This window comes from Boleophthalmus pectinirostris, unplaced genomic scaffold, assembly GCF_026225935.1.
Source record: "Boleophthalmus pectinirostris isolate CB_2022bp ecotype Guang Dong unplaced genomic scaffold, ASM2622593v1 HiC_scaffold_17, whole genome shotgun sequence".
In the NCBI taxonomy this organism is placed as follows: Eukaryota; Metazoa; Chordata; class Actinopteri; order Gobiiformes; family Gobiidae; genus Boleophthalmus; species Boleophthalmus pectinirostris.
The window spans coordinates 8,996,983-9,022,599 of record NW_026571115.1 but is presented as its reverse complement, the minus strand read 5'-3'; the positions used below and the strand labels follow the sequence as shown (position 1 = coordinate 9,022,599).

Here is a 25,617-nt window from a genome sequence, read left to right as displayed (position 1 = left end):
CAAGTCAAAATCAGGTACAGTGGTTTTACCCTTAGAGAAAATTTTAATGAAAAAATATATTTTGGACCATTGTTTAAGATGTACAATGTGAGCTCAACCTTAAAGTGCATATAACAGACTGTTGTGACTTTTTAATTTTGACTTAATTTGGTGGGATTATAACTATTGAAAATGTAAATTATAGTTTTACACCAATCATGAAGCAAATTTGTGAAGAAAGGTTGAAAAATGTGTTGAAAATTACAGGAAGCAGAGAGAGAAACACACTGATGGCATAACAGTTGGAGAATTTTGTCCAAAGGTTATTTTACAGAAAACGTTTTTTTTTTTTTTTTTTTTTATGATACCGTAAACCAGATATGTCAAATTCAGGCACAGGGGCCAAATTTGGGCCAAAATATAAATATATTTGGCCCGCAAGATCCTATTAAATATGTACTAGAGCTGGCCCGCCGACTACAGATAGGCTATAGACACTATTTATTTAAAATTGTGTTATTATTTTATATTATGCTTGTTCTTGATGTAATGTTTAAGCAAAACTATTATTAAACATTTATTTTGATAAGAAAATAGTTTAACACTGCATATCTTGAAAGAAGAGAAAACATGCAGATGTTGTTGAAAATTTTCAATAAATATTTAGTCCCTCTATGAATTTGACATTAACATTAAATGAACAAAAACAAGTGTGTTTTCCTAAATCTTTATTTGTGAGTTAATCATCTCTGTTTACATTTGAGAATTTTTGCAAGGTAACAGTTATAAATTCCCCAGTGCAATGTCACATTTTCCAACAAGGAAGTAAAATTAAAGCTACAATTATCTATCTTTATGGAGAAATGCAGGTAGCGCCACCAGGCCAACTTACTGGTCAGATCTGCGGAGAAGCATGCCCACTCACGGCAATAATACACACAATAAAATCACATATAATGAACTAAATTTAAGAAAGACAGGTTTAATGCCGTACTGTGAAACATCCCAGACAAAGCAATAACATCGCCATGGAGAAAAGCATTTGACGAACCCTTCAGCAGAAAAGTTACACAATGGACCTTTGATTTGATTTAACATTTGCATATCTCAAAACAATTTCTATAATAAAGAATCAAAATCATAATATGAAGAGAGAAAATTTGCAAATTGCAAAAGGCTGCCATTGTCGTATCATCATTTCCTCCACAAAACACAAAATCCTGTCTTATTGTGCAAAAAAAAGATAACCTTGTAGTTTAGATCTGGATGAACATGCTCTGAAATGTGATTCTTTTATTGGTTTGCCATTTCAATCGTTTTTCCAATTCTTCTGAGCGCATTTAAAATTCGAACCTGTGAAGTGAATCATATTATAAAAGCAGAAATGACAAATTTCGCTTGCTTGTCGGAAAAAGAAAGTGGAAGTTAGCTTTGGCGCCAGTTTCGGCCCTCTCCCGTATCTCGTACCCAACCATGAACGCAGGAGGGAAAAGCTACAGTATAGAGCAAAGTGCAGATCTTCCCACACTCATCTTAGAACGGGTCGTGACCTTTAGGCTTTGACCTCGTGGCCTAGTTTTCACACAAGCCTTTGACTTACATTCACTTCAGCGGCATTACTGTAAGCCAATACCACTTTACCCCCTACGAGCACAGAAGGGAGAGAAAGCTGCATTTATTCAGCACTTGAACAATTAAAGGTCCTATATATAATTTGCAAAACTGACTCTTGTGAGCTTTAAGACACGTTATAAAGCTGCTAACTCATCAAAAGCAGACCTGGAGTTGCGTTTTGTTTCAGTCACACATGTTTGAGTAACCCTTTGTTATTATTAGTCTGTCAACATTTCCAAAGCTCAAACTGCTTTGTTCCACCTTGTGATGTCATGTAGCAGTAGTTTGCAATTTAATAGCTTAACACATTTTACATTTTGTTCGGTAGAGATGGGCAATTCCAGTGCTGAAATTATCCAAAAGATTCTTCACAAGTGTATAAAGTTTAAAACCACAGTGGAGCACTTCCTGTATTACCACATGACATCACATGACATGACAACACATCTCCAGGTCTGTTTGTGATGGGGAAAGAATATTATAACATAGATCAGAAAACAGAGTAATATGGGCCCTTTGGTTTGCCGTGATCCAATGCTCCACTGTGTTTTTAAACTCCGTACATCTTCACTAGAATCATATGGATGATTACTCCTTGGGTTCATTTTTCTTTTTTTACCTTAGCTCAGGGGTGTCCAAACTTTTTTCATCAAGGGCCAAATATCTAAACACAGACGAAGCAGAGGGCTGATTGAGGGCCGTAGACTGGAGCTCAATACAGGGAATAATTGAAATGTGCGCATGTTTAACACATTAGAATCATGCTAAGATCCTTAAAATATTAAATAAAAGATCCTAAATATTAAATATTAGCTTTATCAAGGTAGATTTTCAAAAAATCTTGCAGTAAAAAAATATTTGTTAATTGATGCAAGGTAATTTGGGCCAATTCACCTGGAAGCCTGAGGGCCAAAAAAAATTTGTCTGAGGGCCGCATTTGGCCCCTGGGCCATAGTTTGGACATGCCTGCCTTAGCTGTAAGCCATCTTCAGAACTGTCCCCAGTGTTGGTGGTGGCGTGTTGTATATCAGCTGTTGTTACTTCCTGTAGGCGTGGTCAGTCTGATTGATCCGGCAGGTCACAGGTTGTTTGAACAACAATTTCCTCCCTGAGCAGCATTTGAAGTTGCTGTTTGATCAAGTCCAAAAGCTGGATTAGGGAGGCCACTGAAATCAGTAAACGAGGCATGGACAGCGCTAACCGTGATGACAGAGCGTTCCTCCTTTCACACACCTGGGACACCCTCCTCCAGAGAACACCGGTGGTCAGTCTGAGCGACCTGCCGGGTCTATCAGGCTGACCACCATCCCACAGAAAGTAACAACAGCTGATATATGACACATCATCACCAACACCAGGGACAGATCTGGTGATGGCAGCAGCCGAAACATGTCAACAAGGTAAATACACTTTACTGTATTTTCTGTACTGTAAGAACACAAGATGTTAAAGTGCATAAGAAAACAAAATGAACATCTTTGGATCATTTGGATGGTTTCAGCTCTGGAATTACCAATCTCTCTTCTAAAGAAAACGTAAAAGGTATCTGCAAACTTGAAAACAACCTCTTCATGACATCACAAGGTGGAACACAGCGTTTCTGAACGTTGGTGATGTAGACAGACTAATAATAAAAGGCTACTCAAACATGTGCGAATGAAACAAAATGTTTTAGAGGTTGATGGTGAAAATCCAGTACTGTGCCTTTAAGTAAGAGAAACGCAGGATGAAGGAAAAATTAAAGAGAAGAGAGAGGGACGATCTTGTATATATTTGAAAGTGGAAGGAAGGAAAAAAGAGCGAGGGAGGTTGAGAGAGAGAGATTAGGGTAGTATAGTTCCACATTAGCAGAAACATTAGAAGAGGATTTCAGCACTCACACTATAATTGTGTTAACAGACTGTAAGAGCAATTAACACCACTGAACACGATCGTTAAGTGTGAATAGAGTTCATTGATGGCTCCGAACATATGGCGGTTGCATGTACTGTCCTGACACTGGGGTCACAGCTCACTTCAGCGCTCTGTAGTCGACCATGGAAAACACAGGCTGCAACTTGAGTTTTCTGACAGTTTTATGATGCGATTAGACTGGATTTTTGATTTGTGTTTTAATCATATGTAGGATTCTGTTAAAAGTTCACATTTTACTCACGTTGCAGTTCACAGAACATGTTTGTACAGATATATATCGCACCAAAAAGACAAAGATGTAGCAGTACTATTCCAAGTTACCTAGAAAAACAGGAATTCTGACTATGAGCGGGGTCGCCTCTCCACACATCTGACCTGTAATTTGGTCTGGAAAGGTTTAATTCATTTTTAAGAAAAGAATTTGAGGGATCCTCCATTAGTAAAGTTACGCAATGCGCCTTTAAGAATAGAGTAACAGAGAAAGGGGAAACAACTCATCTTATGTCGCAGCTTCCGGTTGGCACTGTTCAGCAATTCCTCTTTGTTTTTTCCAGTTGTTTAAACTGATGGATCTTTTCTCTGTGTTTCGTTTTCAGTTTCTCTAACCCTTTCCGGCATGCTTCAAGCTCCGTGTATTCTTCTTTGAGCCAAGTTTGCAAGATCAAGCAAGACTAATCCCAATCGAAAACAAATCGCAATTCAAATGGACACAATTAGCAAATCATAAAGGTATTCGAAGTACAATCATTTCCACCAAATTTTCTCTTTTTCTGCAAATCTTAACAACTTTTAGTATGTTACCTTGCCAAAAAAAGACTGGATTTTCAATTTGTGTGTGGGATTCAGTTCAAGGTTCACATTTTAACTGAGAAAATCCAAGAAATAATTGAATTTATACTGCGACACATTTTAGGCAAAGCAGTAACATCTCCGTGGAGACAAGCAGGTGGGTGATCACCGAACAAGAGAGGTTACATAAGGGCTGATATCTCTTCTTAAAAAGCAAACACTGGGCATTATTCTTATTGTTTTGTATTGTTTTATATTGTCCTTAAACACACACACACACACACACATCCAGGGGCATTATAGGTCTAATAATTTGAAAAACTATGTCTTTTCCCTCAGTACAAATATATTATAAGCAGCTCTTGAGGTCAAAGTAAGTCCACTGTGTACTGTCTGCATCTAATTGCAAAGCTTGTATTATAAGACAAGTAAAAATCACCTCCAAAGCCTTAAAGGTGCACTGTGTAACTTTTCTAGTAAAGGGCCCTCCACTCGCTTTGTTACATGTTTTTGGGTTTTTTTTTCCCCCGAAATCTTGTACAGTATTTCATTTAATTCAACCAAGGAGACAAGCAGCCCGCACCACCCGGCCAAGTTACAGGTCAGATCTGTGGAGAAGCGGACCTGCACAGAAAAAAAAAACACCTGTAATTGAATAAATACAAGATGTTTAATGTCATACTGTGGAACATCCCAAGCAAAGCAATAAAATCACCCTGGAGACGGCGAGATGGCGGACCCTCCACCAGAAAATTTACACAGTGCACCTTTAAAGAAGACGGAAAAAAAAAAAATATTGTCCCTTTATTTAAAATGCTGTTTGCAGTATGTTTGTACAGATACACTGCAGAGGCTTAGCAGTTTTATACGATATAAGACCGGAAATTTGGTAGTTTGTGGAGGAAATTATGGTCCTTAAATGGGAGCCTTTGCGATTTTCGAAATGCCTTCATTCAAACTGTTTCCTGCCATTTATTTAACGTAAAAAGGTAGATACAAGATGTTTCTATACAGAGCATTTTGAGCTTTGGAGATGTAGACAGACTAATAATGCAAGATTACTCAAATTAAATGTGAATGAGACAAAACACAACTCCAGGTATGTTTTTGATGAGGTAACAGAATTATAACATGACTAAAAGCTCACAAGAGTCAATTTTGTGTTATATAGTACCATTAAATTTCTTTTTGTATTCTTTAATAACACTGCATGTGATGTTTCGGGATCAAGCATGTGTGAAGAGCAGCTTAAAATGTCACACTGTGGTTCTATTAAATAATACAAAATTGGAAGCTTTAAAGAATTGCAGTGGGGATCTTCTAAAATTGCAAATAATAACACAATTCCCCCTTTTTTCTCCATGTATTCATTTATCTTGGTGGTCAGTTCAATTACAAAAGAACAGAAATGTCTCTTTTCTAAGTCCAAAGTTTGAACTCTGCTCCAAATCACATGCTGTAACTGTAACTGTGTCATGAATAATATATTGGTTTTATATAACACTTTTCACGGTAACAAAGACACTTCACAATAAAGTAACACTAAAACAAGGACGCACTAGGGCCGTGTGTGTTTCAGATGTGCCGTGCAGTGTCCGTGGGCACCAAATGGGCGTACAGGCTGCAGAGGGACGCCCAGGTGCTCCCACACACCGGTGCAAGTTTATTGTTGACAGCAATACGATCGCACATGTCGAGTGTCAGAACTCAAGTCCGAGACAAGGCAGAGTACAAGAGCCTTCAAGACCGTGACAAGATTGAGTCCAAATGCGCTCGAGTCCAAGACGAGACCAAGACCGTGAAAATGGTCTCGAGGCCCGTCTCGAGAATGACGACACATGTTGTCAGTGTGGGACTAAAATAGAACTCTCCTGTATTTTTCAAAACACATTTTTTAACTTTTCTTCATATATTGCTTCTTGATTTGTGTAAAAGTATAATTTATATTTACAACAGGTATTATCCAACCAAATAAACTCAAAAAGAGAATTAGAGAATCATAAAAAAACATCATATGCCCAAGGGATTAAAAATTATTGTGGATTTCAGGAAAATCAATAAGCAAATCATCAAACTTTTACTCTGAGCTGAGAGGAATGTGATTTTGTTCAAAATGGGTGACCAGTGAGATCCCTCGATTCACATGTGTCACTGAAATAAACTAATCTGATTGGATGGTTCTAGTTTGGTTTTAGTATGAGACGCAGCTGAGGGAGTGGGACCCACACTCACATTTCTCTGTATAAATAAAGCAGCAAGAGATCATGTGATTTGGTATGTTAAAGTGGTTGGCATTATTTCTACATGCAAAAAAGAAAAACAGATCTGCAGTGAAGTTCTTTCAAGCTCCCTTTAAAAAAATATTATTTAAAAGGCCCATATTCCACCATTTTCTGATTTATGATATAATGTTGTTTCATCATCACAAACAGACCTGGAGTTATGTTTTGTTTCATTCACACATGTTTAACACCCAAACCCTGCATATTTATAGGCATTCTTCTCTCCATGCCATGTCAGGAAGTGCTCCACTGTGTTTTTATACTCCATACTTACACTTCAGCTCTGGAATTGCCCGTCTCTACTGGAAAAAAGGTAAAGCTGGTTAGTATGAAAACTAAAAAAGAGCTCGAAACATTGTGGTGCTTATAAATAATAAAAAATTGGGACCTGCAGAGTTGATCCATTCTTCCTTTTTACAATTTTTGTCTTTGGACCCAGAATGCACTTTGCAACTTTTATTGGATATACATGTTCCCCTTTTAACACTTATTGGCTTTTTGACATTTTATGCACAGTGACAGTCCCAAAAATAAACAGGCATGTCAAGGTTAAGCAGCATTTAAATTGCATTACGTAACTTTTCTGGTGGAGGGTCTGTCAAGCGCCTCTCTCCATGGAGATGTTATTGCTTTGGAATGGTTCGCAGTATGGCATTCAACCTTACAATCTTCATGGAGACCAAACCAGACCAAGTTACAGGTCAGATCTGTGGAGAGGCGACCCCGCTCACAGTCAGAATGGTGTTTTTCTAGATATTTTTGAACTCTAAAACCACCTGTAGTTGAATAAATATAAGGTAGAGCAGTTGATGGACCCTCAACCAAAAAAGTTACACAAAGCACCTTTAAAATTGTCTTTGTGACCCTGCAAAGACTATGTAATTTTCTCTACATCCAAATGCATCATAACATCTCTGAACCAGCTCACATAAGAGGAGGGCGGATGTGCATCTCTGTCGTTATATAATTATTGCTAAATGCACCACAAATTTAGAAAAACTTTTATGTAATGAGGAAAAATACTGTGAAAAGATGTTGTAACAAACATATTGACTGAAGGAGCCTGCAGCTATCAGGACACTCCATCGTCTGTGTCCAGTTTCGTCTCCTCTGGACCAAATGATTTTCTAAATGCCACATGAATAAAGTTATCTAGAAGGCCACAGGGAGTCATACGCCTGCACTGTTTCAATATTTAGAAACACCAGAATCTTTCCAGGAATTCTGAGGAAGAGGAATTTTCAGCAAGAGAAATGTTCGCTTATAGTAGAAGATATACTGTATTTCAGATTTAAAAAACACTTTGCATGTATAGCGTATAAGAAGTTTTCCAGAATGTGATGACGGCATAGTTCTCGATAGAGGCCAAAACCAGATTTGTCTATTGATTACACAATGCAAACCCAAACAAGTTACCTAATTATTTTAAAGGGACAGTCTGGAATTTTGGGCATAGGGCCACATTTCCTAGTGAGCCAGACTGTTGGAGACGTGTGGAGACATTTTTTAAATATTCCATCCAGTCCTTGTATTTGCAGAGGTCATTGGTGCTAGGCTAGCAGATGTCAATGGCCATAGTTAGCCTGCCCCTAAAAACAGTCTTACCAACTCCACAAAACACCCAAATCTATTATTACGCCAGACTGTCGATGTAAATCTCTGTGTTGATAGAATAATTTTAGAAGTAAAACCAACCTAGCATTTGAAGGATTTATGTCCAAGCAGCAGCAGCAGCGATAGAATATAGCTTTCCTGATAGAAAGCTTGGCAGTGGTGGACTGATACATAAGAAAATAGTCCCTCAACATGAGATAATTCTTACGATGCAAGGGCAGTTTTATTTCAAACATTATTTTATCAACACAGACATTTACATGGACAGTCTGGTGTAATAATAGTTTTGCTTCGGGTGTTTTGTGGAGTGGGTAAGACTGTTTTTAGCAGCAGGCTAACTATGGCCATTGATATGCGCTAGCCTAGCAGCAGCGACTTCTGCAAATACAAGGACTGGATGGAATATTTTAAAAAGTGTCTCCACACGTCTCCAACACTCTGGCTCACTAGGAAATGAGGTCCTATGCCCAAAATTCCAAACTGTCCCTTTAAGCTGATGAACTTATAAGTCACAATCTTCCAAAACTTTAAAGGTCGGATGTCTTGCTACTTGTACCTTTTGATAACAGCAGAATTAAAAGCCTTCATTTAGCTCAACTCAGCTATTTGCAGTTACTATGACTCTTAGTTTTCTGTTAAGGCAACTCAATTATTTTCATTTATTATGACTTAAAATTGGGAGTTTTAAAACCATTGGAATAAATTCACTTATTTAGTGAAGCACTTTGAAATATAAATAGCAGGTTTTTAGTGTTTAATTACTTCAGTCTACCAAGTTGTACCTTATCTATGTTTTTAAGTTATGCTCACTTATATCCACAATAGTTCCCTTTAATCGAAAATATATAAGTTAAAATTACTCAAAAAAGAAGAACATGTTACAGCAACTTGACCTAATTAAGTTAGTAGGACTATTTTTAAAACTAAAGTATACACAACTTAATATTTATTACTTTGAACGTTCGGGTTTACAGTGCATTGTACTTGAGTAAAATGTGCCTTGCCCCTGTACAAATATATGGTATAAGCAGCTCTCAATGTTAAAATAAGTCTGCTACATACTCTCTGTGATTAATCAGAAAGCATTTTATTGTCCGAGAATCTGTAAGTGTGTGTTAGGGATGGTACAAGATCTCATACCACAAGATCTCGTGAAACTAAATTGCCACAAGATCGTGCACATACGAGAAAAATTATCTCGTGAGATTTTTTTCCTCCTGAATTTACCTTTTGGCTTGGACAGGAAAAGATTTAAGAGCTCAGTTATATAATTTGAGAAGATCTAGTTCCAAAAAGCAGTAAACAATGACCACTGAAGTACTAAATAAAAGAAAAAACTGTGAAGCCAAAATTGTGAAGTGGATTGCAGCGCTTATTTATTGCAAATTATATCAAAGTCTGTCTATCTTCTCTCGTTCTCATGGACCCAATCTCGTGGTGTGTCTTGTCTCACGAAAATTGTTCCTCGTTAGCATGCTAGTTGTTGTTAGGAGTTTCGCTGTGGCAGTAAAGCAATTTCTGGAGTTGTGGACAGCACTTATAAACTCGTCACTGTGAATTAGAGATTGACCGATATTGGTATTTTCATGGCCATGACGGATACCAATTTAGAATCCATAGCAACCAATGACCGATAAACCTTTAGGAGTGGTTTTGGTCATTTTATTAAATTTGAAACTCATCCACAACCTTGTTTTACTACGAACTGGAAAAGAAAGCAGTTAAGTCATACTTCTGCAGTACCCGCTTTGGGCTGAAGTGTACAGATAACGCTTTACGCATATATTTTACATGTTTAATAAGCAGCTGGTTGGACAAAACTAAATATTGACCTCAGCAAATATCATTCCCATATAGACCTTTTTAAAAAATGTAAACAAAAACATTTTAAATTCCAAAATGGAGGCAACTTGAGGCAAAAGTAAAGTGGAGAATAATTTGATTTCACTGGAAAAACTGGGATTAACTTCAGAATTTCAGAAAATATGAAAAGTCAAGGGAATTCTGGCAAATGAAAACCACTTAGATACTGAGTGATATCAGAGCCCTGTTTAAAAACATTTACAATAGTGTAATATGTGATTTGTTAACTTAAGAAGAGATTATGATAAACATTAAGCATTTTTAAAGAGAAAAAAAAAAGAGTTTTTACTGGACAAATCCTCAGGGAAAAGTTAAGTCCATTAGAGTTTGTCACTTCATCTACCGATATATAAAGTATTACACATTTCATAATATATACTTTTTGTGAAGCTCAAAAACAACTTTGGGGTTAGAAATTTGCATCTTTCTATCCTTCTTAACAGACAAGCAAATTAACTGAAATGTGTACCTTGGAAATGCAAAATGGCGGTTTATTTTTGTTGCTCCTCAGTTAATCACTGAAAATACATAATGTCTGCTTCATTTTGGTTCCAGTTGCCTCCATTCCACAATTTTGATCATTCACATAGGATTTTAAAGAGTCTGTAGCTGCCAACCGATATACCCATCGATCTCTGCAGTGAGTAGTTAGGATTCTTGGAATGCCTAAGGTAAATGAGGGATAACTTTGGACCACTGCAAACCTTTAACAGTAAAAATCAAGTATGGCGCCTTTAACAGACATGAGCTTAACAAATGAAAGGCAAATATTTCAAAATGTATTTAAAAGTCCCTAAATTAGACCTGTAACGATAACAAATTTTAAGCTTGATAAGTTGCTGAAGTAAATATAGACAATAAAAAGATACCATCCATAAAACCAAACTATAAAGCAGAATTATGCCTCAAAAAGGATTCTAAATGTACAATATTGTAAACTTAAGTAATTATCTTATGTAATTTCAGTTAATAATTCAACCATCTTACAGTTCAAATCTTATATTGCAGAAAAAATAACCAAAAATGTCCCACTACTACAAAATACAGGGGGTCTGTCACCTGCTTGTTTCTATGGATATGTCATTTCTCTGCTTGGAATGTTCCACAGTATGACATTAAACAGCTCTACTTCATATTTGCTCAATTAAAGGTGGTTTTAAAACTAAACAATGCATGGAAAAACAGGCATTCTGACTGTGAGCGTGATCGCCTCTCCATAGATCTGACCTGTAACTTGGTCTGGTTTGGGTTCCATGGTGATATTAAGGTTTAATGCCATACTGTGAAACATTCTAATTCAGACAAAGCAATAACATAACATCACCATGGAGAAAAGTACTTGACGGACCCATCACCAGAAAACGTACACAATGCATTGTTAAAATAAACTCGTGCTGTTTTTCATGTTTTCAAGGCAGCAAAAATCAGATACAGCAACGTCAGCAGACTTAGATAACAACAAGAGCTCAGTAAGTCAGAGCTACATGTTTCCAAATGTGTGTGAAAGTGCGTTTATACCCCGAGTAGTGCCTAGCGCGGTGTAGCCTATAGAGTACAGTTACAGTGATCTCCGGAGCGGGGGATCAGCCGCAGTAGCACAGGGCCTGACCTAGACAGACTAAAAGCTCAGAGTCACATGATCACAGGATTAAACCAACGGAAAAAGGGAGGAGGCAGAGCACCGCCTGCTTCCTGATCACCTCCCTCCAACCACAGCAATGCACTATACATCATACAGCAGGAGGAGGAAGAGGAATATAATAGTACTGGTAGCAGTAGCAGTAGCAGTAGGTGTTGTGGTGGTAGTAGTGGGGCTGCAAGATGAACTGAATCGAAACTGAAAATTTAATAGATGCAATTAGCAAATTTTTGCAGTAGTAGTACTTGTAGTAGTAGTATTTGTCATAGTAGTTGTACTAGTAGTAGCAGTAATAGTAGTACTAGTCCTACAACATCAATGAAATCAAAGTTGAAAGAAAAGATACAATTAGCAAATTTTAGTAGTAGCAGTTGTAGTTGTAGTAGTAATAGTAGTAGTAGTAGCAGAAGCAGTAGCATTTCTAGTAGCAGTAGTAGCATTTGTAGTAGTAGTAGTAGTAGTAGGCCTGCAAGATCAATAAAAATCGAAACGTTAAATAAATATAGTATTTATTAGAGCCTGACCGATATATCGGTTGGCTGATATTATCGGCTGATATGGGCACTTGGAGATATATAGGCTATTGGTCTAAATCTAGTTGATATGGGCCGATAGTCCACGTGGGCATGTTATACCTCGTTATACAACTTAGACTCTCTACATTATGTTCATTTAATCCAATTTACAAACAGATAAATGTTCTAATATGTGGCTCCGCATCAGTATTTATCTGCGGAGTAATTTGTGTGTGTTTGTGACGCCGTACTGCCCCTGAATGCACCTCCAGAGTCATGTGACTCACGTGTGCGTGTTTACACCCGTGCGCAGCCATAGATCCACGTGTACAACACTGAGGAAGTGGCTTTAAACACTCTTGTGTCTGATCCACGATACTGATTATAAATAAAAGTGAACTTCAGCGCACTTTAGATCAGCAAAAAATCTACTGCTTGTTTGAGTGCGGAGAAGAGACGACTGGCCCATAGACAGACAGGAGGGTCGGTGTGCAGCATGGGCGTTTCAGACATGCAACAGATACTCAGAAAGAAACAGAAAGAGTTTTACACTCTTACGCTTTTTCACTTCTTCTCAATGAAAGTCTGTGCTGTCTATGGTCAACGCAAAGCTTCAACACATGTTTCACAAGATGTTATGTCAATAAGTATCATTTATCTGTACAGTTTGAGCAATTCCAACATCATGTTAAATGTACATACACAGAATGATGTTAGAATGTGATCAGACTCTCTCCACTACGTACGCTGACAATGAAAACAACCAAGTTAACAAGTTAGTTCAATTGGTTAACGACAGCATGGCATGAGCCTTGATGTTAGTTATTGATAGGCCGCATAGCCGTAGTTTTACAGCTAGACAGGGGTTTGTGTTTTATGTATTTAGCAGATACTTTTATCCAAAGCGTTTCCCAGCCTGTTATAGTTGGTCGGTATCAATAGCTAACGTCAAGGCTCCTGTCGTGCTATCGGTAACTAACTTGCATTCATTATTTACAGGCCTGCTCATAGTCAATTTGTATTTAGCTGATTTTAATGGGTGCTCTTATTTTTATGTTTATTTAATCACCGTTCAGGCAATACAATTTATTCTGATTCTGAAATGACAAAGGCTGCAGTTTTTTAAGTAGTAAAATTTCCTCCACAAACAACAAAACATGTCTCATTCTGCATAAAAACTGCTAAACGGTCAGTTCCTATTTTAATTGATTCTCCATGCAGGTTTTAAAAGTGAACTTTGAACCGAATCCTATTATTAAAACAAAAGCTCCAAATCGAATTCCAAATGTAATACTTGTCGGAAAAAGTACCAAAGCATTAGTAGCAGAAACTTAACTTGGCTAGATTTCATTTTTGGCTCAATCTTACGTTACATAAATATGGCAAAAAATCTCCCCACTATTGTAAAGAAATTGTAAACGTGACGTATACTGAGCCACAAAATATACATTATTCCAGCTTTCATATACTGAACAAAAAGTTGAGGTTTACAAGTAGTAATAGTAAAAAAAGATATATTCCATGTAGTAGTTGTAGCAGAGTAGGAGTGGTGGAAGCTAACGAAGTACAAAAGTAAAACGGTGATACTTAAGTACAAATTTTACGTATCTGTACTTTACTTAAGGGCATTTTACAGTGCATACTTTTTTCTTTTATTTCACTACATTTGAGAGCAAGTATATGTACTTTCTACTCCACTACATTTTAGATCTGGGCTGAAAAGTAAAAAGTACTTTATGCTTTGAGACCTGCTGAAGACTTATTTTTAGCACATTTAATTTGAGTTAATGTCATAATTTTTAGCAAATCAAACACACAAAAACACAAAAGTATCTAGAAAATTTAAGAAATCAACTGAATCTCTTAAAATCAGCTAAATTCTTCTTCAAAATCACGACATTTCAGCCTTTAACTGTTCTAAAAAATCTCTGCCAAATACTTTTACTAGTATATTTTTAAGAAGGTACTAATACTTTTACTTAAGCAGATATTTTTCCTGTGATACTTTTACTTAAGTAACAGTTTCTCAATTTTGGCCTCAAGGTTTTTGATTTACTTTATTTGTAGCAGTGCTTTTTGGGACTACAGCTTCTTAAAACATGAAATTCATCAGTACTTAACTTAAATTTCTTTATCCAATCCAGACATGAAAACATGTAAAAAAAAAAAAAAAAAAAACATCTCACAAGATCATTTTCAGCATGTGTGTACAATCTTGTGGCACTTTTGTCTCGCAAGATCTTGCCCCATCTTGTCCCATCCCTAAATATTACTACTACAATAAAAATACAGAGACATCCACTCACTCACTGGACAATTTTAAGACAAGTCTCCAACAAAACAGACAAAAACCACAATGAATCAGTTTTGTCAGTTTTGTTGGAGAGTCGTCTTAAAATCGTCCTTACCAAAGCCCTGCACTTCACTGAAGCATCTTTTGCTTTGTTATTACATCGTAAGGCGTGAGCTGCTTTGTCCGAGCCGCGTCCCCTGTGGATCAATAAAGTCTGTCTAAGTCTGTGTCTGCTAGAATTGAACCAGCAACTTTCATCTTTTGGGAATAGCATGACAGAGTGAATAAACAGCGCCCTGGTCTGCTGCTCGGAGACTGAAGCTTTAATCTGCTCTATAATATCACTGATGCTCGCAGCTCTATCCTCAGCAGTCAATAGTACGTCAATAACAGTAGTCAGCAGTAGCAGTAGTAACACTAGTAGTAGCAGTAGAAGTAGTAGTCGTAGTGATATATTGCTGAAGTAAATATAGACGATAAACCTCAAACTAATTTCCAATGACACAACAATCCAAAAGTAGATTTAAAATTGCATTGTTTGACTTTTCTAGTGGAGGGTCCGTCAAAAGCTTTTCTCCGTGGACGTGTTATCGCTCTGCCTGGAATGTTCCACAGTATAGCATTAAACCTTTCTTTCTCCATGGAGACCAAACCAGTACAGTCGTTTTGTATCGTTTCAAAAAATACCTGGAAAAACACGCGGTCTTACTGTGAGTCCAATACGATCGATTCATAACTGCTCCTGGTGACGTCGTCTACTTGTTTCATGGAGACAGAGAGGTTTAATACCATACTGCGGAACATTCCAGGTAAAACGTTAAAGCGTTAAACAGAAAATGTACACACTGCTTCTTTGATTCAACTTTTTATTTATTTATGTACTTATTATTTGCTCTTTGCTCTTCTCACAGCAAAAAAACATTGAATTATGAGGTTGCCGTGGTATTTTCTGCGTAGAGTTCGCCCGAAACATGCACCATATGTAAAATCCACCGACTGAAGTAGTCCTGACCAAGACTAGCTCAAGATCTGGAGATGGGTCCCGCTGCTCCCGACAGGGTCAAATGCAGGGGACATTTTCCTACAGGGACAATAAAGTGCACCTTAAACTTTCAACCCCAACCCTAGTTCTTTCATATTCTCTTCGTCTTGTGTTTTGGACTCGGATAAATCAGCTTAATTGTGTTTAAAGTGTGAAGTGTTTTGAGTTGAAGTTGCCATTGGTCCTGTGTGAAAATATAGTGGGCACTTCCCTGCTCCTCTGGGTCTTCCTGTTGGGACACTCTGTGCTCTGACCCTCTGCCAACTGTGAACACGAGAGAGAGAGAGAGAGAGAGAGAGAGGGACGGAGAGACGGAGAGAGGAGAGGGAGAGGGAGAGCCAACTGTGAACGAGAGAGAGAGAGGGGGAGGGAGGGAAAGCGAGAGAGGGAGAGCCAACTGTGAGCACGAGAGACAGTGAGAGAGAGAGACAGACTGAGAGAAGGAGAGGGAGGGAGAGGAGAAGGAGAGCCAGCTGTGAACACGAGAAAGAGAGGGAGGGAGAGACAGAGGGAGGGAGGGAGAGGAGTGAGGGAGAGCCAACTGTGATAGGAGGAGAGGGGGGGGGCAACTGTGAACGAGAAAGAGAGAATGAGAGGGGGAGAAGAGAAAGGGAGAGCCAACTGTGAACAGGAGAGAGAGAAGAGAGAGAGAGAGACGAGAAAGGGATGAGAGGGAGAGAGAGAAAGGGGGAAAAGAGGGAGGGGGAGAGGGAGGAGCAGGCGAAAGAGGGGGAGAGGAGAGAGAGAGAAGAGAGGGAGGGTAGAAAGAAGAAAAGAGCAAAGAGGGAGGGAGAGGAGAGAGAGAAGAGAGGGATAGGAGCGAGAGAAGAGAAGGAATGTAGAAAGAGGGGGAGAGGAAAAGGGAGGGAGCAGAGAGAGGGAAGGGGAGAGGAGAGGAGAGAGAGAGAAGACAGGGAGAGGAGAGAGAGAGAAGAGAGATGAAGGGAGGGTAGAAAGAGGGAGAGAGGAAAGTGGGAGGGAGCAAAGAGAGGGAAGGGGAGAGGAGAGAGCGAGGGAGGGTAGAACGAGTGAGAGCGGAAAGAGGGAGAGAAGGGGAGAGAGAGAGAGCGAGGAAATAGCAAGTGAGAGAGAGGAGAGAGACAGATGAGAGACAGATGAGAGGGGGAGGAGAGGAGAGGAGGGAGAGAGGCAGAGTGAGGGGAAAGAGGTGCCAGCCGGGCCAAACACTGCAGTGTATTTACTGTACAGAGGTCAGGCCAAAAGTACAGGCCACGAACAACCAATGCAGCTGTGAGAGAAAGAGAACGAGAGAGAGATCTGCATCCATCTGTATCCAAAAACAAAAACACAACATTTAAATATTCAAAACGTGAAAGTGAAAAAACACACAGCACACCCAGATGGCCATTATCCCAACCTTTATGTACTTTTTGTTTTGTTTTGTTTTAAGCCTTCGTTAAGACTGGTTCTTTTGCTTTTTTTTTTTTTTTTTTTTTTGGCATTTATAGCATGCTGCTTCTTGCATTTGTTGTTATTTGTTTCATTTAATATTCAAATTGTGGCCATAGATGCAAATACTGCGGTTTCATGCAAGTATTGTGTATGACAATAGAAGACTTTTCAATACTGGTGACATAAATACAGGGTAGAATATAGGGCTGGGTATCATTAAGAAGTTGCCGATATGATACATACCTCGATACATAGGCCACGATACGATACATATCTCGATACAGTGCACTTTCGATTCGATATGATATATTTCAAATCGATTCGATACAGTTCAATAAAAAATAAAGGTTAAATCATGGCTGTGATACTAAAAGTGTTTGTTAAACCACTTCTTGTGCAAAGTTCATATGAAACACAAACATTTTAATCCTCAAAACGGTGTCAAAATGTCAAATGTGTGAGTTTCCTTTCACTCCACAAGCAACAAAACTGTAGCACTGTAACAAAATAATTTAGTAAACCACATAAAAATACTCTTGGTGATATATCGATACAGTAGCCCACAATATTGATACTGTATCATCACATTAAACGATACGATATATCGATATTCCGATATTTTTGCACACCCCTAGTAGAATAAATGCTACTGAAATGAGAGTCAACGCTAAAATGTAACTGTGCTTTTTAAATAGTAATGTTGGATTTTATTTATATATTTATTTTGCCTTTTCTTCCCCAAATTGTAGATAGTTTCAACTTGCATTTCCGAATAAATTTTTAGATAAATTCAACTGATAATCCGCAAATCATCTTTCCTTTTTAATTCATTATCCCATTTGAAAATCTGCAACTGAAAGCGTGTGGTGAAAGAGCTTCTTGTGAATATTGCGTAATGTGAATGAGTGGATAATAACTGACTGATCCATTTTTGTATTCATGTGCGCAACTGCCAGACCAATTTGAGGTCAAAAACAGTTTCCGTTGCATTTATATATCAGGGCAATTGTGGCAATCGTCACAATATGTTAAATTACAAGTTTTTAAAATCCATTCACAAGTTCTTAAATTCATTGTTATGGTGGAAAAGCGGAGAGAACTACATATACCATGATCCTTTGCTCTGTTTCAGTCCAATTGACATGACGAAATAACGAAATTAATTCCATATGGGTCAGTAAAAAACAAAGGCTAAATCATGGCTGTGATACTAAAAGTCTTTACTGAAGTTAAAGGTGCACTGTGTAACTTTTTGGTTGGGGTTTATCACCTGCTTGTTTCTATGGATTTGAATGTTCCACAGTATGACATTAAACAGCTCTACCTTACATTTATTCAATTACAGGTGGTTTGTAGGTCAAAAATATCTATAAACTTATTATTCAACAGTATGGAAATAAACTTGGTAATCACAATAGAGACAGGTTAAAGGGACAGTTTGGAATTTTAGACATAGGGCCTCATTTCCTAGTGAGCCAGAGTGTTGGAGACGTGTGGAGACACTTTTTAAAATATTCCATCCAGTCGTTGTATTTGCAGAGGTCACTGGTGCTAGGCTAGTGCATGTCAATGGCCATAGTTAGCCTGCCACTAAAAACAGTCTTACCCACTCCACAAACAAAGCACCTGAAGCAAATCTATTATTACACCAGACTGTGAATGTCTGTGTCAATATAATAATTGTAGAGATAAAACCAACCTTGCCTTTGAAGGATTTATGTCAGAGCAGCAGCTGCAAGTTGTACTTCCTGATAGAAAACTTGGCAGCGGCGGACTGATATATGAGAAAGTAGTCCCTCAACATGCGACAACTCATGCGATGCAAGGTTAGTTTTATTTCAAACATTATTCTATCAACACAGACATTTACATTGACAGTCTGGCGTAATAATAGTTTTGCTTCGGGTGTTTTGTGGAGTGGGTAAGACTGTTTTTAGTGGCAGGATAACTATGGCCATTGACATGCACTAGCCTAGCACCAGCGACCTCTGCAAATACAAGGACTGGATGGAATATTTAAAAAACTGTCTCCACACGTCTACAACACTCTGGCTCACTAGGAAATGAGGCTCTATGTCCAAAATTCCGGACTGTTCCTTTAATGGTCAGATCTATGGAGAAGCGAGCCTGCACATGGTAAGAATTCTTGTTTTTGTACAGTACTTTAAGCTATAAAACACATGTAATTGAACAAATGCAAGTTAGATATGTTCAATGCCCTACTGTGGAACATTCATGCAAAGAAATAACATCTCCATGGGGACAAGCTCATAGTGGACCCTCCACCAGAAAAGTTACACACCATCAAAACAGTGAATATGTCAAATGTATTATAAACAAGTGTCCTTCATCTAAACAAGCAACAAAATTGTAGTGTTATCTTAAAGTAATTTAGTAAAAAATATTAAAAAAAAATACTCTTGCTGATATATTGAAACGACAGCCTATGATATCAATACAGTATTAGGCATCAATTTAAGCCAATATTTCAATATTTTTGGACAAATTTATTTATAAAAGATGAGAGAAAGTCCAATTGTTATTTCGTGGGGCTTTTGACTTAAAGGTGCACTATGTAACTTTTCTAGTATAGTGTCCACCACGTGCTTGACTCCATGTCGACATTATTGTTTTTTTCCTGGAATGTTCTACAGTATGGCATTTCATTTAAGAATCTCCAGGCCAGGTTACAGGTCAGATCTGTGGAGAAGTGGGCCAGCTCGCAGTAAGAACTGCATATCTTAGCTTTAGTTTTGAGAAATATGAACGCCTATAAACGAATACATACAAGATATATTTGTTTAACGTCATACCGTGTAACATCCCAGAGACAAGCTGTTTGTGGACCCTCCACCAGAAAAGTTACGCAGTGCAGCTTTAATAACTGACATGCTATAGACATTGTTTACTTAACAGACAGTCCAACGTCTCAATCCGACCATATAAATCTACCCCAAACTGCATTTACGAGATGCAATAACAATTATGAATACAGAATAGTACTTCACAGTGTTTGCTTAGAAGAAATCCCTTTATAATCCCAATAAAATCATTTAGTTCACATGCTTTAATCGACTAAACTAAGTGCAGATGGTTGTGGCTACAATACAAGGCTTTAAATAAACAGCCGATTCATCTCATTTCAAAACATTTTAGTGTTTATCCAATAATAATAGACTGGCTATGTTTTTGTAGATCATCAGAAATCAGTTTAAGTGTGTTCATTTGGGTTTAAGATACAATATGTAACTTTTCAGATCTTGTTTCTATGGATATGTCATTGCTCTGTTTCGAATGTTCCACAGTATGACATTAAACTGCTCTATATTATATTTATTTAATGTGATAAGACTATTGGCCATACACAGCTCAGAAAGTCTCATAACGTTTGAATTTTTATTTACACAAAGCTATTCTGTACTTACTGGAGAGATAAATAACAGCTAAATAACACGTTTGTCAGTTTTGTCTGACTTTAATTTATTTTAAACAAATACATGATGTTTTTCTGCACTGGTATTGGTATTGGCTTGATACTGAAATCGGTATCGGAAATGAAAAAGCTGGAACACCGCATCCCTAAATATGAGTAGGCTGAGTTCTTCTCTCAAACTGAAAACACTCTGTTCCAACTTGTGATGTCATGCGGTACTACAGGAAGTGCTCCACTGTGTTTTTAAACTCCATGCGCCTTCAATAAAATCATTTGGATGATTTCTGCTCTGGAATTGCCAATCTCTACGGAACAAAAGGTAAAATGCTGCTGTTAACATGAAAAACCCCCCAAAACAAACGCTTCATGACATCACAAGGTGGATTAGAGCATTTTGAGCTTTGGAGATGTAGACAGACTAATAATAAAAGCTTACTCAAACGTGTGTGAACGAAACAAAACACAACTCTGCGTATGTTTCTGTATCTTAAAGCTCACAAGTCAGTTTTGCGTAATACAGGACCTTTAACTGTTCTTTATAGTAGTGATTGTGGCGAGCGCTGAGGTGACAGTAAACCCAAGCAGCAGACAGCGGGAAGGCGAGAGATGTAGCCTGACAAGTGGTTTCCCCCGGAGACGGTGGCTAATGCTATTGAAGTCATGGTGCTGCTTATTACTGAGACAAATACGCACACATGCACCAGCCTCAACAAGCTCAGTCTGCACAGAGCTGTCCAGCATCAGCTACTGTGAATTTACCGACACTGAAAACGACACAATCTACAGCAATGATTCATCTATACAGAATTTATTATTACCATTTTCTATATCTTTTTACTCTTTGTTATTATATTATACTGAGATGTGCGAGCTACTGTGCCCAAGTAATTTCCCTTGTGGATCAACAAAGTTTATCTAAGTCTAAGTAAGTACGTCTATCTGGGAGTAGATATGTTGGCAGTACAATATATGAGTTTTATTAAATCTTTCGGAGTATAGACTGCAAACTAATAAAATGCTTTGCTCGAGTTAAAGGTCCAATATTGCGCAAAATTGACTCTTGTGAGCTTTAAGTCATGTTAGAATGTCGTTACCTCCTCGAAAACAGCCCTGGAGTTGTGTTTTGTTTCATTCACACATGTTTGAGTAATGCTGTATTATTAGTCTGTCAACACCTCCAAAGCTCAAAATGTTCTGTTCCACCTTGTGATGTCATAAAGTGGTAATTTTCAAGTTAACAGCTATATTTTACCTTTTGTTTAGAAGAGAGTGGCAATTCCAGGGCTGAAATGATTCTAGTGAAAGTGTATGGAGTTTAAAAACAGAGTGGAGCGCTTCCTGTATCACCACATGACATCACAAGGTGGAACAGAGCATTTTGAGAGAGTTTGAAAGAAGAAATCAGCCTAAATATGCCTAAATATAGATCAGAAAATAGCGTAATATGAGCCCTTTAAGTCCTGGAATTAGAAACGCACAATTTTGAGGGAAAAAAAGGGTTTAAATATTTGTAATTGGGATTAAATTTGTGTATTTTGTATTTAGAGTTCTGTTCAGGATTATGTTTGTAAAAGTCTTGACTACAGACACAAGACTTTTCTATTTTCTAAAGAGACGATGTTTTTTTCTTTGCAATGGACACTATATTGTGTAAATAATTGCAGCCTTTGCAATCTGATAATTGCGCCAACACAAATTGCAACACATCACATTGGAGAAGTGTGTGTTTTTTGGATCCTCTGCTAAAGTGTCTCCCATGAGCTCAGTGAGGAGTGAATGACACAAACATGGCTGCTTACGAGGAAAAAGAAAGGAAATTTATATCACAGGGGACTGACAAAAACTCTGGACTTCTGCAGAATAAATAACAGAAGGACTGAACTGGGACTAAACTAATGTGAGGTAAGAGATGTGTACTTTTGTTCAAAATGATGGGTGACCAATGAGATTCTTCGTTTCAGATGCATGAAACAAAATAGAGAGGCACATCTGAAATAGTCCAGGTCTAAGCCTGCTTTTGTCTGTTTTAAGTCCTGCTTTACGCCTGCTTAAATCCAGGAAAATTTTATCAAAAAGTACTACTTCAAAAGGTCTTATATTACATTAAATTTACTCGTCTGAGGTTTTAGCCATGTTATAATGTTGTTACCTCTTCAAAAACATACCTGAAGTTGTGTTTTGTTTCATTCACGTGCATTTGAGTAAGCTTTTATTATTAGTCTATACATCTCCAAAGCTCAAAATGTTCTGTTCCACCTTGTGATGTCATGAATTGGTAGTTAACAATCACATTAGCGGCTAAACTTTACCGTTTACCTTTTGTTCAGTGGTGAATTCTAGGGCTGAAATTATCCAAACGATTCTAGTGAAGGTGTGTGGGGTTTAAAAACACAGTGGAGCACTTCCTGTATCACGGCATGACATCACAAGGTGGAAGAGAGCGCTTTCCGTTTGAGATAAGAACTCAACACAAACATGCAGTGTTTGTGTGTTAAACATGTGCGAATGAAACAAAACAAAACACAACTCCGGGTCTGTTTGCGATGAGGAAACAGTATAATATAAATCAGAAAACAGCATGATACGGGCTCTTTAAATGCAACTAACTAGTATCAACATTCAAAAGCATTCCGGTTAAAAATTTTTGACAGACACTTTTGTATTTGTACCACTCAACATAAAACATTTTAATTAGAAAAGTACCAAACACTGCTATGACCTCCAGCACATTCATACAATACACAGAGAGACCAGGGCTTATCGCAGGAATTGTGCACATATCACAGTGCATGACATTTAGACAAGCTTTGAAAAATGAAACATCAAAAACCTGGCATTTCAACAGCTCTGAACATAGATTCGCCAGCAATTACAGAGGCAAATGTCAACTTGATTCAACACCATAGTTCGGCTTTTCCCAAGTAATGCAACACAAAGACACCAATTCATTAAAAAAATTATAAAATCCATTTGAACATGTTGCAAACTGAGCCTGTTGGGTATTATCTAGTGCAATTATAGATAATGAGAAAAAGCAAATTGAAATAAATAATACAATTTTTTATTTATTTTATTTTTTTTGCTAGTGCTTGCTATTAAATTAATCAGACAGCATAAAAATCTGCAAAGGCATGCTCCAAAATCTTGCAATGTTAAAGAAATCGTGTCCAAACTTTTTAAACATTGTCAGTTTAAATATAGGCTCTAGTTACGGAATTGATTAAAGAGATACACTAAAATGTAACTGAATTATTTATTTATTTATTTTATATTTATTTATCTATATATTTATTTATCTGTTTATTTATCTATTTATTTATCTATTTATTCAAATTGTACATAGTATTTTTGAATACATTTTCTGATCAATTCAAATTATAATCTCTTTTTTATTTATTATCCTTTTTCATTTCTTTTGTTTTTTCTTTTTTTCACAGCACAACAAAATCTGCAACTGCAAGCATTTTTGCCTGTCCCAACTTCAGCACCTATCAATTCTGAATATTTTTGGCACCGAACTCGTATCAACTCAGAACAGCTCAATTTTCTTCATTTTCTCATAACCCCAACATGAAACTTGCATAGCTTTCTTTTTATTTATTTATCAATTCCGTTACATTACATACCCTACATGGTCCAAAACATGCAATATTAATCAAATGGAGCATACGACCTGAGTTTAAAACGGGGTTGTAGTGGTCTTGTATGTAAAGCATGGGGTTGAAGGTTCCTACACACAAACTCTGCACTTGTGTCACGTTTGGTTGTCAGTGCTACCTCACCTTAGGCGAGGGTCAAGTGGACATATCTGGAGGAGTGCGAACACATTTTTACGCCATATGCCGACATACAAGCCACGCACACGGGTTGTTTTCACTATTCTCAAGTAACAAGCGTCTAATCTAACCACCAGCAACATGTATGTAACTCATGACAAGACACGGGTTAATTGAGAAAAGCGAACTCGGCTTTTAAAATAAGAAGCAGGGCGCACAGCCGAGTACGCACGGTTTCACGCGTAAAAGCAATCCAAAACAGGCTAAAAGTAACCAACAAATCTTGAAAATCAGAAAGAAATCTTGCAAATTACACCTGAAGCAACAGTGGAGTTTGTTTACAGATCGCTGTCACAATATTCCCTCGAGTCGACCCTTCAACCAACAAGCAACAGCGGCAGAAGTAGTATCGAAATTACATGACGGCGTTAAAAAACACACTTCGGAAAAACGTGCAAAATTGCGGCTTACCTCCGTGGAGCGATCGTGCCCAAAGTGCGTTCCTAGTTCATGAAATTGACGGTAAAACGTTGAAGCGGAGGGCAGCGGTAGTCTCCCTGTGTGAGTGTACGAGGTGTCACTTTACTTTGGCCGTGTACCCTCTCCGTTGCTCCAGTCAACACAGCGCTGTCAGGCCGCCCACTTCCGGGGTTACGACGAACTGCGTACCCCATGGAAAAAAAATACCAAATTCGTTCACTTATTTATTTTTTATTAAAATTTTAAAGCTGTCAAATTGTTGTACTAAATAAGTGTACGCACAAGTTTTAATAATAATAATAAAAAAAAATTGCCATTGTTTCTCATGAAGCTAGCTATGTTATCAGTTTATTCTACTTACTTAGCTTACTGTAAGCTTATGGAACTATATTTGGAAATAACGTAAATAAATTTGCATTTCTTAGTGGTACATTACGAGCTTATCAATAAATAAATGCATTAATGGTTGTAATTTTTATTTTTTAAATCTAACAAGGAAAAATCGAGAGAAAACTGGCAATATTGTCACTTTTATTTAGTCTGAGTGGAAACAAAACTACTTAGCTATAGCTTACTGTAATCCAATCGTATATAGATATAACTTTCATAACTTTGCATTTGTTCATTTTTTCATCTGTTAAAGAGGTAAAAAGTTCAATAATGTATGGTCCGACAAAGTTCATTTGGCGTTCTTTTATTACATTACATTTTATTACATTCTTGCAACAGCTCCGAGGAAGACTTCTCGTGAACTGTCAAAACTTTCAGATATGAAAAAAAATAAATAAAAAATCTTAGTCTAAAAGTTTAATAATGTAATCTTGACATTTAGCACCTCCAGCAAAGTGTTATAATGGGGACATAGACTTCACATATTGACAACTATTGCCCTATGCTCTCGCTATAATGTGAATTGATTAGAACTGCTATAGACCCGGTTCTGTCATATTGTATTGATCTAATTTGGTATT

The 25,617-nt window shown here is 37.5% G+C and overlaps 1 protein-coding gene across 2 annotated transcripts in view; it reads right to left on the bottom strand.

Annotated features, from left to right (window-relative positions):
- The window catches only part of stat5a (signal transducer and activator of transcription 5a), a 199,805-nt gene extending 175,028 nt beyond the window's left edge, over positions 1-24,777 (bottom strand). For both annotated transcript variants that reach the window (XM_020924049.2, XM_055152951.1), the window contains exon 1: positions 24,638-24,777. The gene's annotated coding sequence lies outside the window, so the exon portion shown is untranslated. The remainder of the gene's footprint in view (positions 1-24,637) is intronic.
- Positions 24,778-25,617: the final 840 nt, after the last annotated feature.